This window comes from Camellia sinensis, chromosome 6 (genome assembly GCF_055761805.1).
Source record: "Camellia sinensis isolate YWXY chromosome 6, ASM5576180v1, whole genome shotgun sequence".
NCBI classification, from domain to species: Eukaryota; Viridiplantae; Streptophyta; class Magnoliopsida; order Ericales; family Theaceae; genus Camellia; species Camellia sinensis.
The window spans coordinates 3,117,501-3,130,000 of NC_138966.1; positions in this window are offsets into that span (position 1 = coordinate 3,117,501).

Consider the following 12,500-nt stretch of genomic DNA (forward strand, 5'->3'; position numbering starts at 1 on the left):
TCGGCCCGCATGACATGCCACGGCCTCGACCCGCATGCCTTGCTACGGCGTCGCCCAACATGCCATGCCACGGCCTCGGCCCGCATGCCATGCCACGGCCTCGGCCCGCATGACATGCCACGGCCTCGGACCGCATGCCTTGCTACGGCGTCGCCCAACATGCCATGCCACGGCCTCGGCCCGCATGCCACGGCACGGCCTCGGCCCGCATGCCTTGCTACGGCGTCGCCCAACATGCCATGCCACGGCCTCGGCCCGCATGCCATGCCACGGCCTCGGCCCGCATGACATGCCACGGCCTCGGACCGCATGCCTTGCTACGGCGTCGCCCAACATGCCATGCCACGGCCTCGGCCCGCATGCCACGGCACGGCCTCGGCCCGCATGCCTTGCTACGGCGTCGCCCAACATGCCATGCCACGGCCTCGGCCCGCATGCCATGCCACGGCCTCGGCCCGCATGACATGCCACGGCCTCGGACCGCATGCCTTGCTACGGCGTCGTCCAACATGCCATGCCACGGCCTCGGCCCGCATGCCATGCCACGGCCTCGGCCCGCATGCCATGCCACGGCCTCGGCCCGCATGCCTTGCTGCGGCGTTGCCCAACATGCCATGCCACGGCCTCGGCCCGCATGCCTTGCCACCGCGTTGCCCAGCATGCCATGCCACCGCGTTGCCCGGCGTGCCATGCCTTAGCCTTGGCCAACATGTCGAGCCACGGCCTCGGCCCGCATGCCACGCCATGCCACGGCCCGCATGTCTTGCCACGGCGTGGCCAAACATGCCATGCCACGGCCTCGGCCCGCATGACGTGCCACGGCCTCGGCCCGCATGACATGCCACGGCCTCGGCCCGCATGCCTTGCTACGGCGTCGCCCAACATGCCTTGCCACGGCCTCGGCCCGCATGCCATGCCACGGCCTCGGCCCGCATGACATGCCACGGCCTCGGCCAGCATGCCTTGCCACGACGCCGCCCAACTTGCCATGCCACGGCCTCGGCCCGCATGCCATGCCACGGCCTCGGCCCGCATGACATGCCACGGCCTCGGCCCGCATGCCTTGCTACGGCGTCGCCCAACATGCCATGCCACGGCCTCGGCCCGCATGCCATGCCACGGCCTCGGCCCGCATGACATGCCACGGCCTCGGACCGCATGCCTTGCTACGGCGTCGCCCAACATGCCATGCCACGGCCTCGGCCCGCATGCCACGGCACGGCCTCGGCCCGCATGCCTTGCTACGGCGTCGCCCAACATGCCATGCCACGGCCTCGGCCCGCATGCCATGCCACGGCCTCGGCCCGCATGACATGCCACGGCCTCGGACCGCATGCCTTGCTACGGCGTCGCCCAACATGCCATGCCACGGCCTCGGCCCGCACGCCACGGCACGGCCTCGGCCCGCATGCCTTGCTACGGCGTCGCCCAACATGCCATGCCACGGCCTCGGCCCGCATGCCATGCCACGGCCTCGGCCCGCATGACATGCCACGGCCTCGGACCGCATGCCTTGCTACGGCGTCGCCCAACATGCCATGCCACGGCCTCGGCCCGCATGCCATGCCACGGCCTCGGCCCGCATGACATGCCACGGCCTCGGACCGCATGCCTTGCTACGGCGTCGCCCAACATGCCATGCCACGGCCTCGGCCCGCATGCCATGCCACGGCCTCGGCCCGCATGACATGCCACGGCCTCGGCCCGCATGCCTTGCTACGGCGTCGCCCAACATGCCTTGCCACGGCCTCGGCCCGCATGCCATGCCACGGCCTCGGCCCGCATGCCTTGCCACGACGTCGCCCAACTTGCCATGCCACGGCCTCGGCCCGCATGCCATGCCACGGCCTCGGCGCGCATGACATGCCACGGCCTCGGCCCGCATGCCATGCTACGGCGTCGCCCAACATGCCATGCCACGGCCTCGGCCCGCATGCCATGCCACGGCCTCGGCCCGCATGCCATGCCACGGCCTCGGCCCGCATGACAGGCCACGGCCTCGGACCGCATGCCTTGCTACGGCGTCGCCCAACATGCCATGCCACGACCTCGGCCCGCATGCCATGCCACGGCCTCGGCCCGCATGCCACGGCACGGCCTCGGCCCGCATGCCTTGCTACGGCGTCGCCCAACATGCCATGCCACGGCCTCGGCCCGCATGCCATGCCACGGCCTCGGCCCGCATGACATGCCACGGCCTCGGACCGCATGCCTTGCTACGGCGTCGCCCAACATGCCATGCCACAGCCTCGGCCCGCATGCCGTGCCACGGCCTCGGCCTCGGCCCGCATGCCTTGCTACGACGTTGGCCAACATGCCATGCCACGGCCCCGGCCCGCATGCCATGCCACCGCGTTGCCCGGCGTGCCATGCCTTAGCCTTGGCCAACATGTCGTGCCACGGCCTCGGCCCGCATGCCATGCCATGCCACGGCCCTCATGTCTTGCCACGGCGTTGCCAAACATGCCATGCCACGGCCTCGGCCCGCATGCCTTGCTACGGCGTCGCCCAACATGCCATGACATGCCACGGCCTCGGCCCGCATGCCTTGCTACGGCGTCGCCCAACATGCCATGCCACGGCCTCGGCCCGCATGCCATGCCACGGCCTCGGCCCGCATGCCTTGCGACGGCGTCGCCCAACATGCCATGCCACGGCCTCTGCCCGCATGCCATGCCACGGCCTCGGCCCGCGTGACATGCCACGGCCTCGGCCCGCATGCCTTGCCACGACGTCGCCCAACTTGCCATGCCACGGCCTCGGCCCGCATGCCATGCCACGGCCTCGGCTCGCATGACATGCCACGGCCTCGGCCCGCATGCCTTGCTACGGCGTCGCCCAACATGCCATGCCACGGCCTCGGCCCGCATGCCATGCCATGGCCTCGGCCCGCATGACATGCCACGGCCTCGGACCGCATGCCTTGCTACGGCGTCGCCCAACATGCCATGCCACGGCCCCGGCCCGCATGCCTTGCCACCGCGTTGCCCGGCGTGCCATGCCACCGCGTTGCCCGGCGTGCCATGCCTTAGCCTTGGCCAACATGTCGTGCCACGGCCTCGGCCCGCATGCCATGCCATGCCACGGCCCGCATGTCTTGCCACGGCGTTGCCAAACATGCCATGCCACGGCCTCGGCCCGCATGCCTTGCCACGGCCTCGGCCAACATGCCATGCCACGGCCTCGGCCCGCATGCCATGCCACGGCCTCGGCCCGCATGACATGCCACGGCCTCGGCCCGCATGCCTTGCTACGGCGTCGCCCAACATGCCATGCCACGGCCTCGGCCCGCATGCCATGCCACGGCCTCGGCCCGCATGCCCTTCTACGGCGTTGCCCAACATGCCATGCCACGGCCTCGGCCCGCATGCCTTGCCACCGCGTTGCCCAGCATGCCATGCCACCGCGTTGCCCGGCGTGCCATGCCTTAGCCTTGGCCAACATGTCGTGCCACGGCCTCGGCCCGCATGCCATGCCACGGCCTCGGCCCGCATGTCTTGCCACGGCGTTGCCCAACATGCCATGCCACGGCCTCGGCCCCCATGCCTTGCCACCGCGCTGCCCAGCATGCCAATGCACCGCGTTGCCCGGCGTGCCATGCCTTAGCCTTGGCCAACATGCCACGCCACGGCCTCGGCCCGCATGGCTTGCCAGGGCGTTGCCCAACATGCCATGCCACGGCCTCGGCCCGCATGTCTTGCCACGGCGTTGCCCAACATGCCATGCCATGCCACGCCACGGCCTCGGCCCGCATGCCATGCCACGGCCTCGGCCCGCATGCCATGCCATGCCACGGCCTCGGCCCGCATGCCATGCCACGGCCTCGGCCAGCATGCCATGCCAAGGCCTCGGCCCGCATGCCTTGCCACGGCGTTGCCCAGCATGCCATGCCACCGCGTTGCCCAGCGGGCCGTGCCGCGGCCTCGGCCCGCATGCCTTGCGACTGCCTTGGCCAGCGTGCCATGCCACAGCGTGCCATGCCTTAGCCTTGGCCTACATGCCATGCCACTGCCTTGGCCAGCATGTCGTGCCACCGCCACGGCCAGCATGCCATGCCGGTCCGTTGCCCAGCATGCCACGGCCGTGGCGGCATGGCAAGCCACGGCCTCGGCCAGCATGCCATGCCACGGCCTCGGCCAGCATGCCATGGCACTGTCTTGGTCAGCATGCCATGCCATGGCACCGCCTTGTCCAGCACGCCGTGCCGCAGCGTTGGCCAGCATGCCTTGGCCGGCATGCCATGCCAATGCCTTGGGCCAACATGGCGTGCCACGGGCTGGGCCATGCCGGTCCGTTGCCCGGCATGCCACGGCCGTGGCGGCATGGCAAGCCACGGCCTCGGCCAGCATGCCATGCCCCGGCCTCGCCCAGCATGCCATGGCACGGTCTTGGTCAGCATGCCATGCCATGGCACCGCCTTGTGCAGCGTTGGCCAGCATGCCTTGGCCGGCATGCCATGCCAATGCCTTGGGCCAACATGGCGTGCCACGGGCTGGGCGAGCACGGCATGCCACGGGCTGGGCGAGCATGCCACGCCACGGCCTTGGCTAGCAGCAAGGCATGCCACGGCCTCGGCGAGCATGCCATGCCATGCCAAGGCCAAGGCCAAAGCCAAGGCCAAGGCAGTGGGCAAGGCCAAGTCCCTGTGCAAGGCATGGCCAAGGCCAAGGCAAAGGCCAAGGCCGCGGGCAAAGGCCAAGGCCAAGGCCAAGGCCATGGCGTGCCACCGCCTCGATCGATCTTTTTGAACATGATTCTTTTATAATCTTACCCAAACCGTGCAACACAATTAAAAATGCACTACAATCAATTTTAAATGTCATTCCCTATTTTTTTGCAATTTTTCTGGAGCTTTTCGAATTTTTAAAGCCCTTATTTGGCATAAAAAAATCAAAATAAAATAAAAAAAATGAAAAAAATAATTTAATAATTTCTATAATTACTAGTGAATCATCCTTTAATTATGGGAATTTTTCCATAATTTTTTGACTATTTTTATTAATTTTTATTATTTTTTAAGTATTAATATCGAAATAAATTAAAATAAAATATTTTCTGTAAAAAAATATTTTTTTTAATTTTTTTTATGGTGTATTAAATTATTTCCTACAACTTTCATGTTGAAAGTTTTGGGCGGCCTTGGGCGGCCTTGCGCGGCCTGGGCGCGGCCTGGGCGCGGCCTTGGGCGGCCTGGGCGCGGCCTTGCGCGGCCTGGGCGCGGCCTTGGGCAGCATGGCGTGGCATGCGCGCGGGCGTGGGCGGCCTGGCATGCGCGCGGCATGGGCAGCACGGCATGGCATGCGCACGGCCTGGGCGGCCTGGCATGCAGCCGGCCTGGCATGCCCGCGGCGTGGGCAGCACGGCATGGCATGCGCACGGCCTGGGCGGCCTGGCATGCAGCCGGCCTGGCATGCCCGCGGCGTGGGCAGCACGGCATGGCATGCGCACGGCCTGGGCGGCCTGGCATGCAGCCGGCCTGGGCAGCACGGCATGGCATGCGCACGGCCTGGGCGGCCTGGCATGCCCGCGGCGTGGGCAGCGTGGCCTGTGCGAATACCGCGCGCGTGGTCTTTTGACCACGGTGCGCGTGTTGCGCGCATGGTCGCGCACGCCTTTGCACGCCTTTGCACGCCTTCGCACGCAACGCACGTCTAGTGATAAGAACCGCAGCCAAGGCAGCCCAGCCCCAAGGCCAAGGCCAGCAGCATGGCATGCCACGGCGAAGGCAGCCCAGCCAAAGCCAGCAGCATGCCATGCCAAGGCCAGCAGCATGCCATGCCACGGCCAAGGCAGGCCAGCCAAAGCCAGCAGCATGCCATGCCAAGGCCAAGGCCAGCAGCATGCCATGCCACGGCCAAGGCAGCCCAGCCAAAGCCAGCAGCATGCCAAGCCAAGGCCAAGGCCAGCAGCATGCCATGCCACGGCCAAGGCAGCCCAGCCAAAGCCAGCAGCATGCCATGCCAAGGCCTAGGCCAGCAGCATGCCATGCCACGGCCAAGGCAGGCAAGCCAAAGCCAGCAGCATGCCATGCCAAGGCCAAGGCCAGCAGCATGCCATGCCACGGCCAAGGCAGCCCAGCCAAAGCCAGCAGCATGCCATGCCAAGGCCTAGGCCAGCAGCATGCCATGCCACGGCCAAGGCAGGCCAGCCAAAGCCAGCAGCATGCCATGCCAAGGCCAAGGCCAGCAGCATGCCATGCCACGGCCAAGGCAGCCCACCCAAAGCCAGCAGCATGCCATGCCAAGGCCTAGGCCAGCAGCATGCCATGCCACGGCCAAGGCAGGCGAGCCAAAGCCAGCAGCATGCCATGCCAAGGCCATGGCCAGCAGCATGCCATGCCACGGCCAAGGCAGCCCAGCCAAAGCCAGCAGCATGCCATGCCAAGGCCTAGGCCAGCAGCATGCCATGCCACGGCCAAGGCAGGCCAGCCAAAGCCAGCAGCATGCCATGCCAAGGCCATGGCCAGCAGCATGCCATGCCACGGCCAAGGCAGCCCAGCCAAAGCCAGCAGCATGCCATGCCAAGGCCAAGGCCAGCAGCATGCCATGCCACGGCCAAGGCAGCCCAGCCAAAGCCACCAGCATGCCATGCCAAGGCCTAGGCCAGCAGCATGCCATGCCACGGCCAAGGCAGGCCAGCCAAAGCCAGCAGCATGCCATGCCAAGGCCAAGGCCAGCAGCATGCCATGCCACGGCCAAGGCAGCCCAGCCAAAGCCAGCAGCATGCCATGCCAAGGCCTAGGCCAGCAGCATGCCATGCCACGGCCAAGGCAGGCGAGCCAAAGCCAGCAGCATGCCATGCCAAGGCCATGGCCAGCAGCATGCCATGCCACGGCCAAGGCAGCCCAGCCAAAGCCAGCAGCATGCCATGCCAAGGCCAAGGCCAGCAGCATGCCATGCCACGGCCAAGGCAGCCCAGCCAAAGCCAGCAGCATGCCATGCCAAGGCCTAGGCCAGCAGCATGCCATGCCACGGCCAAGGCAGGCCAGCCAAAGCCAGCAGCATGCCATGCCAAGGCCAAGGCCAGCAGCATGCCATGCCACGGCCAAGGCAGCCCAACCAAAGCCAGCAGCATGCCATGCCAAGGCCTAGGCCAGCAGCATGCCATGCCACGGCCAAGGCAGGCCAGCCAAAGCCAGCAGCATGCCATGCCAAGGCCTAGGCCACCAGCATGCCATGCCACGGCCAAGGCAGCCCAGCCAAAGCCAGCAGCATGCCATGCCAAGGCCAAGGCCAGCAGCATGCCATGCCACGGCCAAGGCAGCCCAGCCAAAGCCAGCAGCATGCCATGCCAAGGCCTAGGCCAGCAGCATGCCATGCCACGGCCAAGGCAGGCAAGCCAAAGCCAGCAGCATGCCATGCCAAGGCCATGGCCAGCAGCATGCCATGCCACGGCCAAGGCAGCCCAGCCAAAGCCAGCAGCATGCCATGCCAAGGCCAAGGCCAGCAGCATGCCATGCCACGGCCAAGGCAGCCCAGCCAAAGCCAGCAGCATGCCATGCCAAGGCCTAGGCCAGCAGCATGCCATGCCACGGCCAAGGCAGGCCAGCCAAAGCCAGCAGCATGCCATGCCAAGGCCAAGGCCAGCAGCATGCCATGCCACGGCCAAGGCAGCCCGACCAAAGCCAGCAGCATGCCATGCCAAGGCCTAGGCCAGCAGCATGCCATGCCACGGCCAAGGCAGGCCAGCCAAAGCCAGCAGCATGCCATGCCAAGGCCTAGGCCACCAGCATGCCATGCCACGGCCAAGGCAGCCCAGCCAAAGCCAGCAGCATGCCATGCCACGGCCAAGGCAGCCCAGCCAAAGCCAGCAGCATGCCATGCCAAGGCCTAGGCCAGCAGCATGCCATGCCACGGCCAAGGCAGGCCAGCCAAAGCCAGCAGCATGCCATGCCAAGGCCTAGGCCAGCAGCATGCCATGCCACGGCCAAGGCAGCCCAGCCAAAGCCAGCAGCATGCCATATCACGGCCAAGGGCAGCAGCATGCCATGCCACGGCCAAGGCAGCCCAGCCAAAGCCAGCAGCATGCCATGCCATGGCCTAGGCCAGCAGCATGCCATGCCACGGCCAAGGCAGGCCAGCCAAAGCCAGCAGCATGCCATGCCAAGGCCAAGGCCAGCAGCATGCCATGCCACGGCCAAGGCAGGCCAGCCAAAGTCAGCAGCATGCCATGCCAAGGCCTAGGCCAGCAGCATGCCATGCCACGGCCAAGGCAGCCCAGCCAAAGCCAGCAGCATGCCATATCAAGGCCAAGGCCAGCAGCATGCCATGCCACGGCCAAGGCAGCCCAGCCAAAGCCAGCAGCATGCCATGCCATGGCCTAGGCCAGCAGCATGCCATGCCACGGCCAAGGCAGGCCAGCCAAAGCCAGCAGCATGCCATGCCAAGGCCTAGGCCAGCAGCATGCCATGCCACGGCCAAAACAGGCCAGCCAAAGCCAGCAGCATGCCATGCCAAGGCCTACGCCAGCAGCATGCCATGCCACGGCCAAGGCAGGCCAGCCAAAGCCAGCAGCATGCCATGCCAAGGCCAAGGCCAGCAGCATGCCATGCCACGGCCAAGGCAGGCCTGCCAAAGCCAGCAGCATGCCATGCCAAGGCCTAGGCCAGCAGCATGCCATGCCACGGCCAAGGCAGGCCAGCCTAAGCGAGCAGCATGCCATGCCAAGGCCAAGGCCAGCAGCATGCCATGCCACGGCCAAGGCAGCCCAACCAAAGCCAGCAGCATGCCATGCCAAGGCTTAGGCCAGCAGCATGCCATGCCACGGCCAAGGCAGGCCAGCCAAAGCCAGCGGCATGCCATGCCAAGGCCTAGGCCACCAGCATGCCATGCCACGGCCAAGGCAGCCCAGCCAAAGCCAGCAGCATGCCATGCCAAGGCCAAGGCCAGCAGCATGCCATGCCACGGCCAAGGCAGCCCAGCCAAAGCCAGCAGCATGCCATGCGAAGGCCTAGGCCAGCAGCATGCCATGCCACGGCCAACGCAGGCCAGCCAAAGCCAGCAGCATGCCATGCCAAGGCCTAGGCCAGCAGCATGCCATGCCACGGCCAAGGCAGCCCAGCCAAAGCCAGCAGCATGCCATATCAAGGCCAAGGGCAGCAGCATGCCATGCCACGGCCAAGGCAGCCCAGCCAAAGCCAGCAGCATGCCATGCCATGGCCTAGGCCAGCAGCATGCCATGCCACGGCCAAGGCAGGCCAGCCAAAGCCAGCAGCATGCCATGCCAAGGCCAAGGCAGCCCAGCCAAAGCCAGCAGCATGCCATGCCAAGGCCTAGGCCAGCAGCATGCCATGCCACGGCCAAGGCAGCCCAGCCAAAGCCAGCAGCATGCCATATCAAGGCCAAGGCCAGCAGCATGCCATGCCACGGCCAAGGCAGCCCAGCCAAAGCCAGCAGCATGCCATGCCAGGCCTAGGCCAGCAGCATGCCATGCCACGGCCAAGGCAGGCCAGCCAAAGCCAGCAGCATGCCATGCCAAGGCCTAGGCCAGCAGCATGCCATGCCACGGCCAAGGCAGGCCAGCCAAAGCCAGCAGCATGCCATGCCAAGGCCAAGGCCAGCAGCATGCCATGCCACGGCCAAGGCAGGCCAGCCAAAGCCAGCAGCATGCCATGCCAAGGCCAAGGCCAGCAGCATGCCATGCCACGGCCAAGGCTGCCAGCCAAAGCCAGCAGCATGCCATGCCAAGGCCTAGGCCAGCAGCATGCCATGCTACGGCCAAGGCAGCCCAGCCAAAGCCAGCAGCATGCCATGCCAAGGCCTAGGCCAGCAGCATGCCATGCCACGGCCAAGGCAGCCCAGCCAAAGCCAGCAGCATGCCATGCCACGGCCAAGGCAGCCCAGCCAAAGCCAGCAGCATGCCATGCCAAGGCCAAGGCCAAGGCCAGCAGCATGCCATGCCACGGCCAAGGCCAAGGCCAAGGCAGCCCATCCGAAGCCAGCAACATTCCATGGCAAGGCCAACGCAGCCCAGCCAAAGCCGGCGGCATGCCATGCCAAGGCCAAGGCCAGCCGCATGTCTTGCCACGGCCTTGTCCCGCAGCGTGGCGTGCCTTGGCCTTGGGCTAGAACATCGCATGCCACGCCCTTGGCAAGCAATCCTGTCCCTCGTGTAATTGCCATTTGGTTTGGCTTTGACTTACGTATATGTTGCCCTGCGAAATGCTTGTCCCTCGGGTAATAGCCGGTTTGGTTGCCTTTGACTTGCGAACACGTTGCTAGTGCTTTCCCCAGTGGAAGCTTGTTGGGAAAAGTATGTCCCTCGGAAGTTGCCTGTTGCGTTTGTTATTTGCATTCGAGCTATCCGATGCTTGCTGGGTTTCTCTAAGAGTTTTTGCACGTTCGTCGGGCTTTTTAATTATTTATTTACTCATAAAAATTATAATAAAATAAATTAAAAATAAAAAATAATTAAAAAAATTACTATAATTACTAGTGCCTCATCTTATAATTGTTGGAATTTTTCTAGAATTTTTTGAGTATTTTTAGTAATTTTTATTATTTTTTAAGTATTAAAATTGAAATAAATTAAAATAAAATATTCCGGTGGCCAAATATTTTTTTATAATTTTTTTTATGGTGTATTAAATTATTTCATACAACTTTCATGTTGAAAGTTTTGGCAAAAAACCATTACTTTTTAAAAAAACCCCATTATGACTCCTCGAACATGCTTGATGTTTCCTCCTGCCAGATTGAAAAGGGCTTAACAGGCTATTATAAGGGGGGGGCACCTCCCTTAAGGCTGGCCAGCATGGCCAGGCCACAGGCCACGCCTATGCCTAGGCGGGCGCTTGGCACATGCCATCGCTTGGCTTGTGGCATTGGCTTGTGGCATCGAAACTACATAGCCAAGCACGGGATGCGTCGAGTGGCGGCCCGCGGCGGTGGCGGTGGCACGTTGGCCTAGGGCAGCATGCCATGCCACAGCCTTGGCCAGCAACATGGCATGCCAAAGCCTTGGCCAGCAGCATGCCATGCCCTGGCCTTGGCAAGCATGTCATGCCACGGCCTTGGCCAGCAGCATGCCATGCCACGACCTTGGCCAGCAGCATGCCATGCCCCGGCCTTGGCCAGCATGTCATGCCACGGCCTTGGCCAGCAGCATGCCATGCCACAGCCTTGGCCAGCAACATGGCATGCCAAAGCCTTGGCCAGCAGCACGCCATGCCCCGGCCTTGGCAACCTTGCCAAGCCACGGCCATGGCCAGCAGCGTGCTATGCCCCGGCCTTGGCCAGCAGCGTGCCATGCCACGACCTTGGCCAGCAGCTTGCCATGCCCCGGCCTTGGCCAGCATGTCATGCCACGGCCTTGGCCAGCAGCATGCCATGCCACGGCCTTGGCCAGCAACATGGCATGCCGCGGCCTTGGCCGGCAGCATGGCAAGCCCAAGCCTTGGTCAGCAGCAGCATGCCATGCCAACGCCTTGGCCAGCAGCATGCCTTGCCACGGCCTCGGCCATCAGCATGCCTTGCCACGGCCTCGGCCATCAGCATGCCTTGCCACGGCCTTGTCCAGCAGCATGGCATGCCCGGCCTTGGCCAGCAGCATGTCATGCCACGGCCTTGGCAAGCATGCCAAGCCACGGCCTTGGCAAGCATGCCATGTCCCTCGGGTAATTGTACAAGTTGCCTTGCGAAATGCATGTCCCTCGGTTAAATTGCCATTTGGTTGGCTTTGGCGTGCGAACGAGTTGCCTGTGCTTTCCTTGTGGAAGCTTGTTGCGAGAAGTATGTCCCTCGAAAGTTGCCTGTTGCGTTTGTTATTTGCATTCGCGCTAACCGGTGCTTGCTCGGCCTCTCTAAATGTTTTCGTGCGTTCGTCGGGCTTCTTGGTCCTTCGGGGGGTGATTCGTTTTGGGGGGCTGGTGCACAGTGTACGTCGTGGCGCGTGAGTTGTGTTCGGTTTGTGCGAGTTGGACGGATCCCTGCCTGTGCAGCGAACTCCACTGGTGCATTCCTCCATGTCCCTCGGGTTGTCTTCGACTCGCCTTCGGGTTGCTTGCGCTTCCCTAGTGGAAGGTGCCTTGCGAAAAGCGTGTCCCTCGGGTAATTGCCATTTGGTTGGCTTTGACGTTCGAACGAGTTGCCTATGCTTTCCTAGTGGAAGCTTGTTGCGAAAAGTATGTCCCTCGAAATTTGCCTGTTGCGTTTGTTATTTGCATTCGCGCTAACCGGTGCTTGCTCGGCCTCTCTAAATGTTTTCGCGCGTTCGTCGGGCTTCTTAGTCCTTCGGGGGGTGATTCGTTTTGGGGGGCTGGTGCACAGTGTACGTCGTGGCGCGTGAGTTGTGTTCGGTTTGTGCGAGTTGGACGGATCCCTGCATGTGCAGCGAACTCCACTGGTGCATTCCTCCATGTCCCTCGGGTTGTCTTCGACTCGCCTTCGGGTTGCCTGCGCTTCCCTAGTGGAAGGTGCCTTGCGAAAAGCGTGTCCCTCGGGTAATTGCCATTTGGTTGGCTTTGACGTTCGAACGAGTTGCCTATGCTTTCCTAGTGGAAG